Source organism: Rhipicephalus sanguineus, chromosome 5 (assembly GCF_013339695.2).
Source record: "Rhipicephalus sanguineus isolate Rsan-2018 chromosome 5, BIME_Rsan_1.4, whole genome shotgun sequence".
In the NCBI taxonomy this organism is placed as follows: domain Eukaryota; kingdom Metazoa; phylum Arthropoda; class Arachnida; order Ixodida; family Ixodidae; genus Rhipicephalus; species Rhipicephalus sanguineus.
Window position 1 is genome coordinate 98,895,481 of NC_051180.1, and position 19,428 is coordinate 98,914,908.

Here is a 19,428-nt window from a genome sequence, read left to right on the forward strand (position 1 = left end):
TCCCGTGACTTGTTCTGGTAACAACTGTGCCATGTTTGACGCCACACTCGAACCGATTCCTTTGGCCCCCTGTCTGAAGAAGAACATTCTAATTCCCCATTGCGTGGTGTCTGTTGTTGATGGACGAGCAGGTGTTTGGACAATGAACAGTTCCATGGAGCCTGCAGTTTTGCCAGCCGGCATGAAACTTGCATTCTTTAAACCTGAATCGTCTACGACGCTGGTTGCGCTTGTTGATGCTACAGACCAGAATGGACGCCCAGATTCGCAAGGTTCAGAGGATTCCCAATTGCTACAAATGATCAGCAAGTCACTTGGCCAAGGCGAACGTGATACACTGCTCGACGTTCTCTCTAAGCATTCAAAAGTGTTCGATTTTTGTAAAGATAGTCAAACGCCCTCCATTCCATGGTCCCGGATACGTCATCAGATCCACACCGAGTCGGCTCATCCCATACGGCAGAAGCCTTACCGAGTGGCACCATCAGAGCGCAAAATCATCGACGAGCAAGTCCAAGAGATGCTGGAAAAGGGGATAATTCAGGAATCGGCGAGTCCCTGGGCCGCTCCCGTCATTCTAGTTAAGAAAAAGGATGGTACGTGGAGATTCTGCGTTGACTACCGCCGCCTGAATTTTGTTACCAAGAAAGATGTCTATCCGCTGCCGCGCATCGATGACGCCATTGATTGCCTGCATTCCGCTTCCTACTTTTCTTCTGTTGATCTACGATCGGGTTACTGGCAAATTCCGATGCACGCAGCTGACAAGGAAAAGACGGCATTCGTTACGCCTGATGGACTGTACGAGTTCAACGTAACGCCATTCGGATCATGTAATGCGCCTGCGACGTTCGAGAGATTCACGGACTCTATTTTGCGTGGTTTAAAATGGCAGATCTGTATGTGTTACCTTGATGATGTCGTAATATTTGGACGCACGTTTCAGGAGCATAACACGCGCCTAGATGCTGTGCTCACGTGTATTGAAAAGGCTGGCCTCCTACTGAATTCGAAAAAGTGCCACTTTGGCGAGCGACAAACATTGGTGCTGGGCCATCTCGTCGATAAAGATGGCATTAGACCTGACCCACAGAAGACAGCGGCCGTTGAATCGTTCGAGCAACCCAAATCTGTGAAACAACTTCGCAGCTTCATCGGGCTATGCTCGTATTTCCGGCGGTTCATACCCAGGTTTGCGGATGTCGCTCATCCTCTGACGAGACTTCTCCAGAAGAACAGCCCGTTTCAGTGGAGCCCCGAGTGTGATGCCGCTTTTCGCCAGCTGAAGTGCTTGTTAACTTCACAGCCGATACTTCGGCACTTCAATCCCTCGTCGCCAACAGAGATACACACGGACGCAAGTGGCATCGGTCTCGGCGCCGTTCTCGTTCAGCGCTCAGGTAACAAGGAACGCGTCGTGCCGTACGCAAGTCGTTCTTTAAGCAAGCCTGAACGCAACTACACAATGACCGAACAGGAATGCCTAGCGGTAGTCTTTGCAGTACAGCGGTTTTGCTCATACATCTATGGCCGCCCGTTCACCCTCGTCACAGATCACCATTCCCTGTGTTGGCTGGTCAACCTTCGCGACCCCTCCGGTCGCCTCGCACGATGGGCCCTTCGTTTGCAAGAATATGTCTTCACCATTTCGTACAAGAGTGGTCGTCGACACGCTGATGCGGATTGCCTCTCTAGGATGCCACTACCTACGACGGATTGTGAGGCCGATAACTTCGACCACCTTATCGCTTCGCTGTCGCCTAGCTTTCCCGATGCCGTGACTTTCGCCGCTGAGCAGCGCAAAGACCCAAGCTTGAAAGCTCTCTTCCCTGCAACAAACGAGCCAATACCCGAAGGCCAGTTTCGCGTCCGAGGTGGTCTTCTTTACAAGAGGAACTTGTCAACGACGGGCGCCCGCTTTCTGCTGGTCGTTCCTGCGTCTCTTCACACATCTGTTCTGCGTCTCACGCACGGCGACCCGACCTCTGGTCATTTAGGAACCGCACGAACACTTAGTCGCACCAAACAGCGGTTCTATTGGCCTCAAATGCGAAAGACAATTGAAAAATATGTGGCCAGTTGTACGCAGTGTCAGAGCCACAAGCGGCCCACCTCAGGTCCAGTCGGTCATCTGCAGCCCGTAATGCCCCCCAGTTCTCCCTTTGAAAAGGTCGGCATTGATCTTATGGGACCATTCCCCCGTTCTTCAAAAGGCAACCGGTGGATAATTGTATGCGCTGACTACCTGACGCGGTACTGCGAGACGGCTGCCTTACCCTCAGCCACGGCAGGCCAGGTTTCGGAGTTCCTGTTGCATTCAGTCATACTCCGGCACGGGCCACCTCGCGTGGTGATAAGTGACCGTGGTCGACAATTTACCGCCGATGTGGTAGAATCATTACTTCGCTTGTGTGCCTCCAAGTTTCGACACTCAACTGCTTATCACCCACAAACTAACGGTCTGACCGAGCGCACAAACCGAACGTTCATCAACATGTTATCCATGTACGTCACCTCCGACCACAAGAACTGGGATGAAGTATTACCGTTCGTGACGTACGCCTTCAACTCTGCGAAACACGAAACTACCGGTTACAGCCCTTTCTACCTGCTCTACGCTCGCTCGCCTCGACATACGCTGGACACTATCTTTCCTTTTGTCGTTCATGACGACTTGTCAATTGCGGAGACATTGTGTCGCGCAGAAGAGGCTCGTCGACTTGCACGCTTACGTTCGTTGGCAGCGCAAGACTCCTCCAAAACACGCTACGACAGTCAACACCGGCATGTAACTTATGTTCCCGGTGATCTAGTGTGGGTGTGGACCCCAATACGCAGACGTGGCTTGAGCCAAAAGCTACTCGCACACTACGCCGGTCCGTTCGTGATCCTCCATCGTCTAAGCGAGGTAAACTACGAAATCGCACGTCTGACTACTAGTGGCCGACGTTCATGCAAGACCGAGGTGACGCATGATGCCCGCCTGAAGCCGTATACACGAAGGACACCAGAATGACTCGCCCAGAGGGCTTCGTCTGAGAGAGGAGGAATGATACGAAGTGTCACTGTCGGTGAAAAACAAGGGAAGCGCGGGTAGAGAAAGAGGACGACGACGTAGCTTGGACGATTTCCGCGGTCTCTGTGCCCATTAAAAAACCCCCTTACGCTACTCCAGAGTACGTAACAATATATATATATATATATATATATATATATATATATATATATATATATATATATATCATTTATTTCTGAGACCATCGGCGAAACTCCACCAAAGTCGAACATTGGTAGTTTGTATGAGGAAATATTTATGTTCGGGTTTTCACAGCGCCCACCCATGCACCGATGGGCATTATCCCCATTGCCTGGATGTAACGTCAAAACATTTCTTTAAAAGATGTTTCAGAGCCCTTTCGGTACTGATATGCTATACTTACGCCAACACAGAAGTACCGTATCATGAGTCTAAATCTAAATCAATGTGGCTTTCACACTGTGGCTTAGACACGAAATCAAATGCAGCTTTAGAGGACGTCCATTAACACGTGCAAGCATGTTGAACAACTATATATATGAAGGTTCCGGATTGACAAGCGGCACGCAACATATTTTCACGCAGTTTCTTGCTAAAACTTCCAACGTTGTATCAGTTACTGCCCTTCTTATACGCACAAAAATCTCAACCACTAAGCACAAAGAATAATAATAATCAGATAGAAAAGGCAAAGGCAAGCGAATTGTCTACAACTCATCTCTGGTGAGCCCATTAGGTTAATACATATGTAAACTAAAAGTAACGTATTTTGTACCCTATGTCGATAGTACTGCTTCAGAAAGCACAGTTACCGTTCTGTAGAGCTCTACAGAACGTCAAAATTTCAAGAGGACTAACGGAAACTCTCAAACCGTGATTCAAGTAGCAAAACATCGAACCGTTACGTGTCTTAAGGCAGTATATTGGGTGAACGACTGCACTCGGCACCACATAAAAAATATTATGGCAGCTTCACACCTGGCGTGCCAAGCCTGAAGGAAGTGCGGAGCTGGACCGCCTTCTTTGTTTCTCTTAATTTTATCTTTCTTCCTTCCTGTTTCCTTCTTTTTCTCTCATCTGTTTTTTCTATGTCCTTTTTGTCTCTGTTTATTTCTATGTCTTTCTTTCTCTCTTGTACGTGGACGTGGTGAAGAAGTTAGAGAAGGACTGAGGGAAGACGAGGAAGATGAGGGTGTTCTAAATAAAGAACATGGCTGACACCATAGCCTAGCCCAACGTGTATTATTACAAATTGGCGCAGCCACGTATAGTTCCTGTGAACTGTGAGGATCAATATGAAACTTCAAGATTATGAGAATTTCGTTCTGACTCCAGTTGGAAACTACGCGAAGCCCGCTACCGTTGCTTCGTCTGACAGCTCCGTCGAGCTGTTCAACAAGTTTCTTGCAATGCAACAGGAACAGAACAGGCAGCAAAATGATTTAATGCGGTTGCTTGTAAACGTGACCGAACGAATAAGCAGACCGAGTCTCGAACACGTGAAGCCAGACATGTTTGATGGAGAGTCTAGCAGTCCCGAGTCCTGGCTAACATTTTACGAATATGCATGCAACGAAAACTACTGGCACAGTGACGAGGAAAAAGTGAAAAACATGCGATTATTCCTCTCGGCAATAGCGAAGAGTTGGTATGAGTTGCGTGTCAACGCTCACAGTAACAAGCCATGGACAGAGTGGAAAGAAAGTTTTCTCAGCTCTTTTGGCGAGAACAAGGTGTTGCTATGGGACAAAGCAATCGCATTCAAGTACACGTCTGGATCTGCACTCAGCTATTTTACGAGAAAAGGCGGTTGCTCCAGCTGGCTGACCCATCCTTGCCCGAGACGTCTGTGGTTCCGCTTATCATCCATGGTTTGAGTCCGGACCTCCAGAAGCAAATACAAGTGAGAGGACCCAAGACGGTTGAAGACCTTCTGCGGGGAATGCGAAACCTCTTCCTCCAGGACCTAGGAACCCAGCGTCAAACCATGACACCTGCTGCAAGGTGTACAGGCACCACACGAGCTGACGAAAGACGCCCCTTTGCAAACTCGAAGTCTACCGCAACGCGTGTGTCATTTTTAACCGACCAGGAAGACTCATGCCATAATGAGGAGCTAGATGACGTGACAAAAAACTAAATAAAGAGGGTCTCGGCTTCCGCCCGATGACATCAAGAGAAGCTGTTTATTTGTCGCATACAAGTCTATTGTACATATCTGTTTTTGTTAATGGAAAGCAAAGGAGCGCGTTAGTTGACAGCGGAGCCAGCGTCACAGTCATAAATGCCAGTATTGTTGAGAGTGAGAAAGTAAAACAGGGACGACCTGTAGAAGTACACGGATACGATGGAAGGCGAGATGTTCACGATAAATGGACTTGTGTTACCATATCGTGTCTCGGAAACACTGTCGCTGCGCAAGCACTGGTATTGGACGGAGTGCCCTATGAATTACTCCTTTCACGTCCAGCCATCAGTGCCCTTCACCTTAACATCTACTGGACTGGAGAAGTGACTACAGAAGAAAAGCGCCACAGCCTCAACGCTTCAACTTCAACTTCACCTTCGAGGACTCTAAGGAAGCCATCGTCAGGTGAAGATGTGAAGACGCTTTACCCGGAATTGCTATGCTTGAAAGGATATCCTACGGCAACTACAAAGTTTGAGGTACCATTCAAGCTAGATGATACGACGGTGGTGAGAAAAAAGCCCTACAATATGTCAAGGGAGAAAAGAATGTGGCTTCAGAACGAGATCCAAAAGATGTTGGATGCACAGATCATTCGTCCATCCACATCTCCATTCGCGTCGCCCATCACCATTGCACCTAAGGAAGATGGAAGTCTTAGACTCTGCACAGACTATAGACAAATTAATAAGCAGACAGAGCTTTTCCCGTTTCCTATGCCACGTATAGACTCTATCATAGATGAAACGGGTGGATGAAGAGTGTTCTCGCGCATTGACTTATGCAAAGGTTTTTGGCAAGTTCCGCTATCTGAAAAATACAAGAAATATTCTACATTCATAACGCCCTTTGAAATCTACGAGTATAATCGACTCCCATTTGGATGGAAGAACTCACCCGCTTGGTTCCAGAAGATGATGAATGACGTTTTGCGACCGTTTCTTGGGAAGTTTTGTAACGTCTACATTGACGATATAATTGTTTATTCCCGCAACGAGGACGAACATTCAAACCATCTTGCTAGAGTACTTCAAGCACTTTGTGATGCCGAGCTCAAGATTAACGAGAAGAAGAGTGAGCTTTTCCAAAGAAAAGTTGTGTTTTTGGGTAAGAAGAAGAAGAAGAAGAAGAAGAAAGAAAACTTTATTTTTTTCATGAATAGATATATACGATTACAGGGATTATTTGGACCGATAGCCTAAAGTGGCTAGTGGCCGGTCCAATACAATGTGCAACATAAAAAAAAATGTACAGGTCAGCTTTGAAAAACCAAACAAAAGCAATCATATAAATACAGACAACCAAACAAAAGCAATCATATAAATACAGACAACAAAGTAATACATTTTTTCCTGCAGACATGCATACTTATTAGCTTGCAACTAGCTTGCTATACATAGGCACTTATTAAAAAAGAACAATACAATGAAAATCGAATCAAACACACACATGCTTACATGTCTTGACTCCACAGAAAAAATGATTTACATGCCATGCTGAAATTACGTGCCGTTTTAATCTCTAGGGGGACCGTGTTCCATATTTTTGTTCCATTAAATTGTATTAGTCTTTCTCCGTAAACATTAAAACATTTGGGCAGATTGAAATTACCATTCGAAGCATGTCGCGTATTGCGTTTAGGAATTGAAAAAAGATCAGCAGGCAAAGGTGAATTTCTATTAATTATGTTATTTACTGAAACGGCAATTTTGTAGTCGCGCAACATCGGAACCGAGAGAATGCGTTGTGATTGGAAAATACTACCTACTGATTCACCTTGGCTTATGATTTTCAGTGTACGCTTTTGAAGTCGTTCAAGAGTTTTTAGATAAGTGTTGTACGTCACACCCCACGATTCCAGACAGTAACCTATGTGACAGTGACACAATGAAAAGTAAGTGTGCGAAGTATAGCTTGTGGAAAATATTGGCGAGCTTTTATTAGCGAATAGCAGCCATAGGCTACCTTTGCGCACACACTCTTTACTTGCTCATGCCAGTGTAAATGTTCATCAAAAGTGACGCCTAAATATTTAAAACAAGGAACTTGTTGAATAGGAGCGTTGTTTATTGTTAGGTTAAGAGATTCAGCGTCAATATGTTTCCTACGAGAGTGAAACACCATGTACTTTGTTTTAGTACAGTTAACAGTCAGCTGATTCCTGGCAAACCATTCCGAAATGTTCGATAAATCGGTCATCGCGTCATTTTGTAGATCTGCTAAGGAGTGTCCTGTGAAAACTAAAACAGTGTCGTCCGCGTACATCAGTGCCCTTGACCTCTGTAGGAATCGCGGGACATCATTGATATAAAGGGAGAACAATATAGGGCCCAAAACTGAACCCTGTGGCACCCCGCATTTAATATAACCGTAAGATGACTTGATGTCACCAATGACTACCTTTTGTTTGCGTGCCGATAAGTAACTAGAAAAGAAATCAAGCGAGTTACCTTTTATCCCATAGGAATGCATTTTTTCCAGTAAAATGGAATGACTAATAGCATCAAATGCCTTTCGTATGTCTAAAAATACTGCTATTGCTATGTTGTTTTCATGAAGCGCGGAATTAATATATTGCGTAAGCATCGAAACAGCAGTTGAAGTGGACCTGTTAGCAACAAAGCCGTGTTGCTGAGGACAAAGTACTTTCTGTTCACCCAGGAAGCGCCTTAATTGCGACGAAATTAGTTTTTCAAGCGTAGTGTTAATACTACTCAGGACAGATATTGGTCTGTAGCTGTCCGGAAGATTCCGATCACCAGATTTGTACACTGGTATTACTTTGGCGGTCTTAAGTATACTAGGATAAGTTTTAGAGGAAAATGCATGATTAAATATATGGCATAAGGGACCACACAAAACATCGATATTCTCCTTTAAAATCCTCGATGATATGGCGTCATGGCCAGCTGCCTTGTTCCCTGGTAACTTCTTAATAACTTGTCGGATGTCATCCTCAGTCACATCACATAGATGGAAATTATTGGTAACAGTACAGGGTGCATTTAAATTCGGCATATGAGCAGGGAACTTCGTCGCAAGGCTGAGACCAATATTAGTAAAGTAATCGTTAAAGTTGTCGGCCACTTCGCGAGTTGGATTATCAGGTATAATGCGTTGTTTGCTACCCATGCCAGTGACGTCTTTAACAACCTGCCATATCTTCTTCGTGTTACCATCATTTTTTTTCACTAGGTTGGTATAGTAGCACTTCTTGGATTTTCTTATCATTGCTACTGACTTATTTCTGTAAAACTTAAAATTTTGATGGTAGTATTCATTGCTCCTGTTATTTTTCCATTTGTCGTAGTAAAAATCTTTCAGCTTCAAAACCTCAAGTATATTTCTATTCATCCATGGACATATGGCATGGTCGTAATTTCGGCGCGAACAGTTACGCGTTGATCGTTCAATGGCATCCACAATGCATTGTACAATGTTATCACACTCCACGTCCACGTCTTCATCATAGAGGGCATCAAAATTCGTAGCTTGTAGTAGTCTTTGCACAGAATTATAGTCGACACGTGTTGTTCGTTTAATGGCAGGTATGTCAGGAGCACAAATGTGTTTCTGGGGTAAAAATAGAAAGGTGGGATTGTGATCCGCAATAGCAACAGCGTATACGCCTGCCGATACATCCAAGTCAGCGTTACACAACACGTGATCAATAATCGACTCCGAGTGGTCTGTTATGCGAGTAGGGGATGAAATAACATTTCTCAGATTAACTGATTGTAGCAAAAACACGTAATCGTCACATGTATCTCCAGACAAGTCTATGTTAATATCACCGCAAACAATAACATGCGCTTTAGAGGCCACAATGGGAATCATGGTACTTTCCATCACAGTAATGAAGTCAGCCACACTGGAATTTGGTGGACGATATATTACACCGATGGTAACACCATTCTGAAGATGAATAAAAAGAGTCTCTACCGATGAACTGCAGCATGAGCTATTGCTAAGGTGAACGAAACTAAAACAGTCTTTGATAAATAGCGCCACGCCCCCTCCTCGTGTAGCACTGTTTCTAGGTTGCGACAGCATGACGTAGCCGGGTAGATGAACTGATTCGCTTTCTCGAAGCCAAGTTTCAGTTATAGCGATGACATCATATTTAAACGAGTGCTGTGATAAGTACGAAAGCAGATGATCGAAGTTCTTCTTTATGCTGCGAATATTACAATGTAATACTGCGAAATGATCCTGCTGCAGCCATATGTTTTCAACCTCAGAAAAAGAAAACGCCATTTAAAGATATAGGAAACTCCAGGTTTACAGAAACAAGCAGGGAATCCTCAAACAACTTTGGAAAGATCCTCAGCACATGTGACGTGAAGCACACGTGAATTATCCGCCTTCCGCATCAAAATCTTGCCACCAGTTACCCAGGTGTATTTCCAGTTTTTTTCCCGCTTTGTCTTTAGAGCGGCTGTTAGCAATTCCTTGTTTGCCGGACACAAGTGCTCATTTATGTATACTGGAGATGCGATGCCCTGAAAACCTAAAGCTGTCGTGTTAAGTCGTTGCTTCTTAGCAGTCCTCAGAACATTATCTTTCACAGCTCTCGAGAGAAACCTAACTATGATGTTAGGTGTTGACGCGTTCCTTGATGGCACTCGGTGCACAACGTCTATATCTGTTTCTTTGACTTCAACTTTCAGGCAAGTGGCAAGCTGTTGCATTGTGGAAACCAAGTTTTCTCCCTCCATTACAGGAACTCCCTTTATTTCTAGGTTATTCTGTCTGCTGTATTGTTGAAGAGCAGTGAGTTCCTGTTTTATTTCCTTAATATCCTTGGCGAGGCGACTGTTTTCACTTTTAATCGCGTGGTTTTCTGCTCGCACCGCAGCAAGCTCTTTCCTTGTTTCGCCAAGTTCCTCCTTAAATTGCTCAAAGTGCTCATTCATGAAGTTGATCGACTGTCTAAGAGTTTGTAGTTCGCCTTCAATAACCTTTGTGATGTCTTTCTTTAGCTCATCATGTTTGGCATCAATTCTAGCAGAAAAATCTGACAAGGCCTTAGCTAGTTCCTTCACAGTAGTGGGCGGCTTATCACCCATAACACCCGTCATTCACTGAGCAGTCCAGGAACTAAGAAGTTAAAGTAGAAATCGTTCACGTACCTGCATAAAGCAAGGTAAATTATTAGCTGTCGTTCAGCCTCGTTGCTGCCTGGACTGCTCGTGAAATGACGGCTGATCCTCGATGGAGCGGTGGTTTTATAGCAGAGCTGTGACGTCACGGTATTTCAGGGGGCGTTGTTCCCGGTTCCGCCCACTTGATTCCTAGTCGCGCTGACCGCTTCCGAAGACACGTGCTGAAACCCAACGAGCGACGGTAGGCCAGAGACGTGGCAACGAAGTGTCGCGGCTTAAGACGTGATCCCGCAGACCTTGCCTGCTTCCACCACCAGCGTTCTGCATAAAGCAAGGTAAATTATTAGCTGTCGTTCAGCCTCGTTGCTGCCTGGACTGCTCGTGAAATGACGGCTGATCCTCGATGGAGCGGTGGTTTTATAGCAGAGCTGTGACGTCACGGTATTTCAGGGGGCGTTGTTCCCGGTTCCGCCCACTTGATTCCTAGTCGCGCTGACCGCTTCCGAAGACACGTGCTGAAACCCAACGAGCGACGGTAGGCCAGAGACGTGGCAACGAAGTGTCGCGGCTTAAGACGTGATCCCGCAGACCTTGCCTGCTTCCACCACCAGCGTTCTGCATAAAGCAAGGTAAATTATTAGCTGTCGTTCAGCCTCGTTGCTGCCTGGACTGCTCGTGAAATGAGTAATTGATGGCCAAACCAAGACAACGAAACAGGAATCCGTAGAACGAATAGCAAAAATGCAGAAGCCGTATGACTTACACTCTTTGCGGGTATTTCTGGGTTTGGCCGGGCATTTTCGGTCGTTCATTAGAGATTATGCGACAAAAACTAAATGCCTCACAGAAATGACTAAGAAGAATGTTCCATTTCAGTGGAGAGCAGAGTGTGATTCCGTTTATCACAGCCTTGTGAGCATCATTTCATCTGATCCAGTTCTCACTCTTCCAGACTTCAAGTTGCCCTTCGAGCTGAACACCGACGCTTCTTATTATGGCACAGGTGCAGTGCTTTACCAAAGAGATGCCGACTGTCCGCGGAGCCGGCAACAGAGGGTCGTCGGATACTATTCGTACACCTTCTCGAAAGCGCAACTTAACTACACGACTACAGAGAAAGAAGCCTTGGCAGTCCTAATGGCCGTACGCTATTTTAAACCTTACCTGGATGGCAGGAGCTTCACGCTCTTCACGGATCATCAAGCCTTGACTTACATCCTTAACCTCGCAGAGCCTAGAGGAAAGATCGCTAGGTGGGTGGCCGAACTCCAGCAGTTTACATTCGTGGTCCATCACAGGCCTGGGGAGCACCTAAAGGATGCAGATGCACTTTCGAGACTTGCGGTCATTCCTGATCAAGAAAACATCAACGCAAACCTGTTGTGGGAGGGAACTGAAGAACTCCAGTTCCTCAACGGAAAGTTCGCAGTCCCCGAAACAATGGTGCCTCGAATCTTGGAACTTTATCACGACTCCCCGCACTCATGCGGACACGATGGCTTTTGGAGGACTTATCGCAAGATCCATCAACGTTTCCAGTGGAAACACATGAAAGATGACGTCCAGCGGTATGTTCAGTCTTGTCATCAATGTCAAGTTCACAAAGCCAAGTACCTTCAGAGAACGGACGAGATGGTCTTGCCTCAACACTCCGACATACCGTTTGAAGTTGTCCACGTCGATTTTGCAGAGCTCAAGAAAAAGGCTGCTGGAATAGGAAGAACACAGTCTTTCCTAGTGGCAATAGACCAGTGCACAAGAACAGTGGCTGCACGGCCGGGAAGAGAAGACGCGAATAGTGTGATTGCTCTCTTGAGCCGTGAGATGTTTAAGAGTACAAAAGTAGTGATATCAGACAATGGACCAGCGTTTCTAAGCCAGCGTTTGCAAAAGTGGGCGAAGCAACGTGGAGTTACTTTGCGACGCTGCGCGCCGTACCATCCTGCAGGAAATGGCATGGCTGAAAGAATAATACGAGATTTGAAGCAGTTCATTTCAATGTACCCAAGCTTTCAAGGCGGATGGAAATGCTGCTTGGAGGCAGCTGTTGCTCATCACAACCGATCGCACACTGCGAGCATCGGCTGTAGCCCGTATTTTGCGGCATTCGGAAAGGCGCCAGTGCTTCCTGCTGATCAACAGCTTCGCATTGCTGACCGCCTGCAATTGTGCGAAAAGCGAAAAACTTCGGAAGCATACCAGCGATATCGGGAAGATATGAAGAGAAACTTCGACCGCCGCCACAACACGCGGATACCTAAGATACAGCTTAACGATCTGATACTCGTCAGAAAGGGCCTTCCCGGCACGAAGCAGGTGTATTTGGGACCTTATCGAGTGGTGCAGACTGCAGTGCAACAAGGCGTTCTCAAGAGGGTTGGTTACGTAAACGGTGACGGAGTGCTGGAGTTTGCGACTGTTGGAAACGTCTTCATGTATCATCCCAGGAGGGATGAGTCTTCAAAGAGGGGGAGTGTACGTGGACGTGGTGAAGAAGTTAGAGAAGGACTGAGGGAAGACGAGGAAGATGAGGGTGTTCTAAATAAAGAACATGGCTGACACCATAGCCTAGCCCAACGTGTATTATTACATCTCTCTATGTATATCTTTATACTTCTCGCTCTACCTTTCTGTTTCTCGGGCTTTTCTCTCCCTCTCTCTCTTTCTTGCTTGCTTTTTCATTCTATCTCTTTCTATCTCTCTTTATTTATTTCACCCTTTCCTCCTACGGTACGCTTCTTTCTTTGATTCTCTTTCTGTGTTTCTTTCTCTTTCTGTCTTTCTTCCCTTTCTTTATCTCTATTTCTCTTTTTCTCTTCCTTTCTTTGCTATGCGTTACTCTCTCCCCTCCTCCTCACCTTCACTTTTCTTTCCCGCCACCTTGCGATACTTACTACACAAGGCTATGCTATGCTCTGCTAGCGTGCATGGATAGCCTAGTGGTTAGGACGCTCGCCTTCGCATCGTGGGTACGCGGGTTCGAACGCCGTCTTCCCGAGAATTTTTGTTCGCCAAGAATTTCTCTCGTTCTGTTTTTTTTTCTCTCTCTCCCTGTACTCGTTCTCTCACCCATGAGAATACTGCGCCGGAGAAATTCGCGCGCGTGTTTCGGGAGAGAAGCAGACGATGACGAAGAGGACTGAGAAGAAGAGCACGAAGAGAGCGCGTGCCGATTCATGATGATGATAGCTTCTCTTCGCACTACCCTGTGCAACGAAAAGCTTAAAGAGCTCCGCTCTTAAAACGAAAGAAAAAGAGAGGCTTCCACTATTTTGACACTCAAAGAAAGGTTTTTACGTGGAATGTGTTCTACATGGAATAAAGATAATATACACATAGACAAGCACGTCGTGTCCGTCAGCGTACATCCAAGAAAACACTGAACACCACTTCAGCCGCTGTCGGGTACAAACGCCATCAAGGCTCTGCTTTGTTTAGGTGCCTCTCAGATATCAGTGCTGCCGCAACACACTTCTTGGGCCCTCTAACGTCCGCAAATTCCAAGACTCGCTATACGATGGCAGCCGCCATTCTAGACACCTTTCGTTCTTTCAGCGTTTCTCGACGTCTGACGCAACAAAGAAGAGTCATTCGCCATGGAGAAGTAAGGCTTTCTTTTCTTTCAGTGCGACGACATTCGAATCTAGATAAAAGCGTTTTCGCAGGTAAAGCCCCGTCGTTAAAAGGTGTAAATATTGAGAGAAGACAAATATAATTTCTCTCTTGATCATATCTTTGATGGCAGCCGCGCATGTGCCATTAGCGGAGTTGGAATTGGAAGCTTGAAAGAGGTTGGAAGAACGCTGCGAACTCTCCATTTTGAGCAATAACGTGTGTGAGATGCTGATAGGAAGTGCTTGCAGCTATCCCGTATAAAAGTGCTCATTCTGCTAATCTTGTGCCACACACTCAGAAAATATGGCACGCAGCCATTCAATTATTTAGGCGGTGCTACCACGTGTCTAAATATATCAGCCCTTGACAGAACGTCGCTGGCCATTTCCTTCTGAAATCATCTGCTTTGTGCCACTAAGTTGGATGAGAAATACAAAAAAAAATGAAAAAAAGAAAAATACGCGATTACGAATTCATTCTTCAATAATCAAGAGCGAAGTGTAAAAAATGAAAAGAAAAATCAGTACACTATGGCGTCTTTAGGTTGAGCTGTCTCTGGCCTTCACAACGTTGCAACCGACGCCACCAACTTCCGTCACTGAACGTCAAATAACAAATCAAGCAAGTTAAATTGGGCCTGTTGCACTTCGCTAAGCTTCAATACTGACATAGGTGTCCTAGCTGAAAGTTGAGTGTAAATATTTCTTTATGCTACGGACGCCACTTCAGTTACTTAATTGTGCACCACATCGCAATCTACGACGTAGAAAGAATTCACGTTTCTCGGTCGAATGAGTTTTGGTAACTGCTTGCAGTTCATAGTGAATGGCATTAAGGAAAATGAGCTTGGTTTTGTCCGTGTGGTATCCCCCGAGTGGCAATTTATAAAATTTAAAGCATCAGCAAGGTAATGACCCTTTCGGCACTACAAGGAGTGTCCATTGACGTCATCACAGCGTCCATGTTGTGGAACAGGCAGCACTGCGAGTAGCAACGCTTCATTTAGGTCAACCTGTCTTCAGTAGCACAATGGAAGGCGTAAATAAATACATAGAACAATACTATATGCGTTTGTGACGTAACATGAATATTCTCAATAAACGGAGGCAGCTACCGCGAAAAGAAATACCCATGATATGGAAAGCCAAAATTTATAGAAGGGTACAGCTTCATATGAAAAAAAAAAGAATTTTAAGCTAATGCATAGAATGTTTTCTTTAATGTATCTTAAACTGCGTAGTGTTTTACCGATGTTTTGTCTTCAAAATCAGCATCACGGAGATTACTTCCCTGAGAAGAGCGCTCGAAATGTCCTAAGCTGCACAGGAAAAATATTCCGTGAAACAAACACATCGCTCAGGAAGATATTAACAGGCTGTGAGCAACGCATCTTTAGTATGTCACCGGTTCTCTCCACTTCGTAGCTTTTTTCTTAAGATTTTAGACGAGAAGCCCCCGACACAACCCGTAGGGAAAATGACAAGGTTCTCATAATGACGAAGATAAGAACACAAAAATGATTTTAAAGCAAGATTTGGCTTATTGATGAACACACGAAGTGAAACGGCTATTAATTTGGAGCTGCTGAAAAGCATGCAGCTTAATGAAACGACGCAGAAGGTGAAAGTACGCTAAGCCACTCGAGGTGAGGCAGTTTTGCTTTCGCTCTCTTATTTTTTCGATTATAACTTATCGAGCAAGACAGGCCGAGAGAAGTGGACGCGGCAAGAGACGAGAAGGAAGACAACGCGCTCGGCGACAATAACTAAGAAACGCCTTCAGAAACGACGGCTGAAACGGGGGAGCCGGCCCTCGATGGTCCTTATACATCTAAGTCCCTTTCTTCCGGCAGTGTCACTCAGCCTGTCGCCAAACTCAACGGCTGCCCATTCTTCATAATGACCAGACACTGGCTTGACTGACAAGGAGCAGGGAGAAAAAAGCCCTTAGCTAAGCCTCTCACTCAGCGCCTCTGAGCTGTGCTTGCACGCCACACGTTCGTATTGAGAGCAAGTGATTCCTACGGCTCGCGTGACTAGAGCTCCTATGCTTCATCTGGCATGCCGAAAGCAGCAACTAAACATGCTGCGTGTGCATCGACGTCTTCCGGAAGAGCCCGTCGGTTTTACAACCTTGGCACGATCGCAAAATGCGCAGAGTGCAGCCGCGGAAAGCTCAGCGATCTGATTGAGGAGAGAAGGTCGGGCAGTCGTTGTTCGGACGTCCGGCTTTCTTTCTCGAGGGAACCTCACAGGAAATGCCATCCGACGTGTAATCGACCGATACGCCCAGACTGCAATCTCGTCTCTTTCGTTTGTTTCTTTGTTGTAAACTTCACCATACTGTGTACTACGTGTACAAACAAAAAAGACAAATATCTTGCCAGCAAATCCAATTTATGTGCGTGTTGCTGAGCAGCGGCTTTCAAATATTCGGAATAGATCTCCAGTGACACTAGCTAAACACGTAGGAAAACGGTGAATTGCGCTAGTTGGTATTGATCAATTATTACTACAGCGCAGAATAAACACAAGACTAAGACGAAAGTTGACTACGGGTAGTCCTATCGTATTGTGTCTACCCTACCCTTCGTTCTTTATGCCCTAGTGATAATGAACTGCACATTCCATTGAATTTGTAGCTATCGCTTTCACTACTAGTTTCTTGCTATTTTCAACTTCCATTTAGTCAGGTATTCTGCTGAACTCGGTGGCAGTTGTCAGAGGACGCTTTGACTCTCTTTCTGTTTTATCATTTACGTATGTGTCGCTTATGTGTTCATATAAAATGTCAAAACAGTTAAGCAATGATGGAATGTCTTTTCCACTTTGTGCAGCGCGAAAAAGTAAGATGCAATTAAAAATTACTGCATCTGCAAACAACAACCAGCTCCCTTTCACACCACGTCAGATTTTTGAGTTTTAGAATTGACATTCCGGACATGGCGTTCTGCTTCGCAGCAGAGATCGTGCTCTTGACATTCGAGCACTCGAGAGAGTACACAGAGCATTCGCCCGTCGTTGTAACTGTGAAAGCCGTAGACATTGTCGGCGACAAGTGCGATTCCGTTTCTTGAACACCTGAAACGCACGACGAATAGCATGTAATGCTGCGCAATAATGCAACTGTAGGATATGTGCCCTTGTTCGATGCGTAAGCACAAATTGTTCACATTAGCGCTGACGATAGTATTGAGAAACGAATACACGATCAACTTGGCTACAAAGCACAATATTGCGCACGAAATTCACGAGTATCGCATCTGCAATGTCTTCAACATCGCTGCAACTCCCGACTTGGGCGCTCCTCTTCACTGCACTAGACGAAATCAAATCGAAAACTTAATATCTACGTCATAGCCAAGCCGCCCAACTGACGCGAAGGATACCTCAAAACTCAGATCTGTTCGAAAAAAAAAAACAAAACAAACAAACAGCAGCTGCAGCAAGGGCACGAGCTTTCTCAACAAGAGAAGGCGCTATTGCTTTCCAGCTGATCTACTGTATCGCCTCGATCATTTGAATAACCTGGTCCAGGTGTTCTCAAAAGCGAGTCCAGCTTCTTCGTCATAAGGCACGGCGGCGCCTACAGCATCACCGAGGGAAGTTGCGGTGGCGAGAAGGGTTGCGAGGAAAGTGCCGCTTGGGTGAGGTTCCGCTGCAGCCGATTACGACGAACAGTATTTCTGACGATGACGCCGATATTACTTGCCTCCCCCCCCCCCCCCCCCGGTCTCTCTCCCTTCTCTCGCAGTGTAAAGTGTGCTTGATAAGCCAAAATTACACACTGCATGGAGCACGCCACTGACTCCAACTTGGTGTCCCGGCAAGGCGGTAGACGTGGTAAGGGTAGGGAAGGGGGGGGGGGCAATAAAGCTGTGGGTACAGTGCGGGCAGTTTTCTTTTGCGTATGGAAATGTATGCCGTGACCCGCGAGTGTGTTCTGCGTTGAGGTTCCGGAGAGTGGTGGAAGCTCCGACCGTACGATTTCCCCGGATAATGGACTTCTCCCTCTTTCTATCTCGTCGTCACTCTCGAGTCCCTCGCGAGTCGACCGCAGATCGGGGGGAGTCGGGTTTCCTTACATCTGAGCGGTGTCGCCCAAATGCACCGCTCTCTACATATACCGAGAGCCCTACGCAACCATTCCGGCGTGTTCGGCTTTCCACTATGGTGTATACCAAGGGCCCAGCCCAGGCATTTCGTCCCTCTTCCGCCTTTTGGCTGCTCAAGCCTACGGGCTTCGGTAGAATGAAATATGAATGAATCGAAGCATGCAGAAACGAAGAAACGAGACTGCATAAAACGAAACAAAAGGAAAGCTCTTTGAAGAAATTCAACTAGGAAAGAAAAGAAAGAGACAAGCGATGCATCAAAATAAACCAGGAAAGAAAGCTCGGAGAGAACAATTTTGATAGAGCGGGAACGTTATCCGAAAAGCATTGGACTCCCTGAACCTTGAGCACATTTCTTTTTTTTTTCCGCCAAGAGTAGCTTACGCGTTCCGAGGCCTGTTTGAGCATGCGCGGCCATTTTCGAGCTTTCGCTGGTCCGTCCTGAGTACACCAGCTCAGTTTACCTATGGGGTCCTTACAGAAAATGGTCACTGGCCGTGAGGGTTTACTTTAGCGTCGCGTTTTCTTCCTGTATATATACATGCGAATGCAGTCGCATTCAGAGCGATATAACAGCCGAACTCACCCCTTACTTTCATTTTTCTCACTTTTCGGTCGAGCTTGAGGTGCCCTTTCACCAGGGCTTCCCACACACCTGAACGCATTCGCAGCACATTTTCACCCGCTCCCGTGGCAAATCTATTCGCCTTCGCTTTTATTTTTTGGCATATTTTAACTCGGGGATATTATGCACAGGAGGACTTTTGCAGTGGTGTGCTCTGTTTTACGCTGCATCGCCTTCTGGACTCCTGACAATTTCTTTCCTTGTTGTGTTTCTGTTTGTGTGAAGGAGTACGTGCCATGCATGAGAGGTGTGCTTGAGTCCTTATGCCTGGCAAAATTTAATAAAATCAGGCAAGGTGATGCTGTATTAGAAGGAAAGAGCTCGCAACTGCATCCAACTTTTCAAATTTCGCTGCCCAAAGTGCACACCCGACTGCTTGTGCAAACGTTGTAATGGGAAATACATTGTCACCCTACACGAAGGCACCGAAATGCAAAAAAAAAAAAAATAACCGCCTTGAGCTCTTTAGTGACCTGGCCGGCATTTACGCGTTTTGCATGAGTGACGGCGCTGCTCAGGTGTTCTGCCCAGAATGAAACTGTGTGCCTAATGCAATTTTCTTTTTATAATCGCGCGCTGATAATTCTTAGGCAATTTACAACTTCTTCCTGATCCAAGCGGTCCAGAAAAAACCTGTAGAGGTGGTTATGAAAGAGTGCTGACTACAAAAGTCATGTGAAAGATGTCCTAACTTTATAGAGTGTTACCTAAATGACCAGTCTACTTGAATGATTGAGATGTTGC

At 45.9% G+C, this 19,428-nt stretch overlaps 1 long non-coding RNA gene across 1 annotated transcript; it reads right to left on the minus strand.

Annotated features, from left to right (window-relative positions):
• Nucleotides 1-6,666: 6,666 nt before the first annotated feature.
• Nucleotides 6,667-11,008, minus strand: LOC125758434 (uncharacterized). Its single transcript, XR_007416068.1, has 2 exons — nucleotides 10,358-11,008; nucleotides 6,667-7,094 (listed from the first exon to the last, which is right to left on the minus strand). It is a non-coding gene; the product is annotated as an uncharacterized LOC125758434 (long non-coding RNA).
• Nucleotides 11,009-19,428: the final 8,420 nt, after the last annotated feature.